The sequence below is a fragment of the Myotis davidii genome, unplaced genomic scaffold (assembly GCF_000327345.1).
Source record: "Myotis davidii unplaced genomic scaffold, ASM32734v1 scaffold212, whole genome shotgun sequence".
Lineage (NCBI taxonomy): Eukaryota > Metazoa > Chordata > Mammalia > Chiroptera > Vespertilionidae > Myotis > Myotis davidii.
In genome coordinates this window covers 139,639-142,647 of record NW_006283435.1, presented here as the reverse complement: position 1 = coordinate 142,647, position 3,009 = coordinate 139,639, and positions in this window count along the sequence as shown.

Here is a 3,009-nt window from a genome sequence, read left to right as displayed (position 1 = left end):
TCCCCTGCCACCTGTCGCCGGAGCAGGTCGGTTCTCGGGCCTCTCCCTGGCTCCAGGCCTGTGCCTCCAACAGCTTCCTGAATGACCCAGACCAAGCTCACCGCCCGTCCCCATCGATCTGCGAGCTAAACATCTGTCGGCTGCCTCCAGCACGCCCCCTACGGGGGATGGAGCCCACAACCCAGGCATGTGCCCTGCCCAGGAACCAAACCCGCAACCTTTCGTTGCACAGGGCGATGCCCAGCCATCTGAGCCACACCGGCCAGGGCTCTGAATTCGTTCCCACCCAGAACTCAAGCAGCAGGTCCAGTCTGACTCCCACAGGCTAACACCGGGTGGTGTTTCACCACCAACAGGTCTGAGACGTGTTCCCAGCCCCAACTCTGCCTGTGCGGCGTCCCACCATCCAAGCCGTCCCCTGGTTCAGACCCCCAGGAGACTGACCTTATCCAGGGCCAAGTTTCCTTTACTTCTTTCTTTTTAAAAAATAATATTTAAAAATATTTTTATTGATTTCAGAGAGGAAGGGAGGAGAGAGAGACAGAAGCATCAAGGATGATGCGGGCATGTGCCCTTGGCGGGAATAGAACTCGGGACCCTTTAGTCTGCAGACCACAGCGCTATCCACTGAGCCAAACCGGCTCGGGCTGTAGGATCCCTTTTATATGAAATATCCAAAATGGGCAAACCTGTAGGGACAGGAAGCAGATCCATGGCTGCCTAGGGCTGAGGGGAGTGGGGAGGAGGAGTGATTGCTCGGTGGTTCTGTTTGACCCACAGACTCTGGCTTCAGCCACTCCCTCCTCTTGCAGCTGGAGGCTCGGGGAACAGGGACTGGCCCGCAGCTGTGAGCTCCTTTGCCAACTCCCCCAGGAAGCCCTCAGGGCTCTTAAGTCCCCCATGCCTCCCACTCATCGTGGCCCAGAGAGAACTCAGCCACCCCGACACCTGGCCATGGATGTGGAAACTGAGGCACAACTCGTTCGGCTGCCTCCTGCACGCCCACCACTGGGGATTCAACTCGCAACCCGGGCATGTGCCCTTGACCGGGATTGAACCCAGACCCTTCAGGTTGCAGGCTGACGCTCTGTCCACTGAGCCAGACCAGCCAGGGCCAAGTTCCCTTTATTTCTGCTGAGACTTCCATTCAGCTCCGAGGATGGGCTCAACTGCCCGCTTGCTCCCTGTCCCTGAAATCTCTCTCCTGAGCTCCTGGAGTCTCTGTCCCTTTTGCTTCCAAGAAGCCCGACGGGGGTCTCCTACCTCCTCAACCCTCCCACAACCTGCCTGCTCCTCGCATCTTATCATTCACACACACACACACACACACACACAGCTGGTCAGGGACAGAACCAGAGTTCGAACCCAGGTAGACTCTCTCAAACACATCGTTAATCCTTATCCAAATATATGCATAAACAAATGACTGCCTGCCTGGGTGAGTCCTTGTGGGAATAGACGAATGTGTGGCCACTCCTGCAGATTTCAAAGAAAGAGAATAGCTTCTTAAATAGGGTTGCTTTTGCCCTGATCGGTTTGGTTCAGGGGATAGAGCGTCGGCCTGCGGACTGAGGGGTCCCAGGTTCGATTCCGGTCAAGGGCATGTAACTTGGTTGCGGGCGTATCCCCAGTAGAGGGTGTGCAGGAGGCAGCTGATTGATGTTTGTCTCTCATCGATGTTTCTAACTCTCTATCCTGCTCCCTTCCTCTCTGCAAAAAATCAATAAAATATCTATATTTTAAAAAATAGGGTTGTTTTAAATATATCTTTATTGATTTCAGAGAGGGAGGGAGGGAGAGGAAGAGAGATAGAAATATCGATGTGCTGCCTCCTGCACATCCTCCACTGGGGATGGAGCCCACAATCCAGGCGTGCCTGTACCCTGACCGGGAATCAAACCGGCAACTTTTCATTGTACGGGACGATGTCCAACCAACTGAGTCACGCCGGCCAGGGCTCTGAATTATTTCCCAGCCAGAACTCCAAATTGCTGAACGGAGGAGGCCGGGTCTGGCCCTCCCAGTCTGACACCTGGTGTGATTTCAACGCCAACAGATGGTCTTGTGTGGTGGTTAAGGGAAACAGACTCCGGGGAGATGACACAACTCGCCCTAATTGGCGAATGAAATAAATTATTGTGTCGACTAAATTGCACAATTCAACTGGGACTGGTCACCTGTCAGATGCGTAGCAGCTACAGGTACCATACTGAACAGCACAGATCCAGATCTGATGGAAGTTCCTTGAAGTTAAGATCTGTATCGTAGTCTTCCTGCTCTCTTTTAAAAATGTACCCTGGTGGTCAGTGCACATCATAGCGACTGGTCATTCTGCCGTTCAATTTGCATATTAGCCTTTTTATATACTAGAGGCCCGGTGCACGAAATATGTGCATAGGTAGGGTCCCTAGGCCTGGCTGGTGATCAGTGCTGATCTGTGGGGTGACCAGTGAGATGATGGGGGGTGGCCTGCTGGCACCCACCTTGGCTGGCCTGGGGCCTGTGGGCTGGGGGAAGCTCCTGCATTGAGCGCCTGCCCCCTGGTGGTCAGTGCATGTCATAGCGACCTGTTCAGTCAATTTGCATATTAGGCTTTTATTACATAGGATAAATATATATAATTTGCATTTTAATTTTTCAATTGCAGTTAATTGTCCATCAGTAGGTGACTAGATAAAGAAGACATGAGACAGTTACACAATTGGGGAATATTAATTGGCCATGAAAAAGGATAAAGACATCATTTGTGACAACATGGATGGACCTGGAGGGTATGATGCTACATGAAATAAGTCAGAGAAAGTTAATTTCTTTATTGTAAAAATGTGCAGAGCTGACTTCGATGACAGAATCTTTGTTTTCCTTAGATGTGAAGAAATAGCAGCAGCAACTTAATATATATATTATTGATTTTTTACAGAGGGGAAGGGAGAGGGAGAGGGGAGAGAGTTAGAAACATCGATGAGAGAAATATCAATCAGCTGCCTCCTGCGCATACCCTACTGGGGA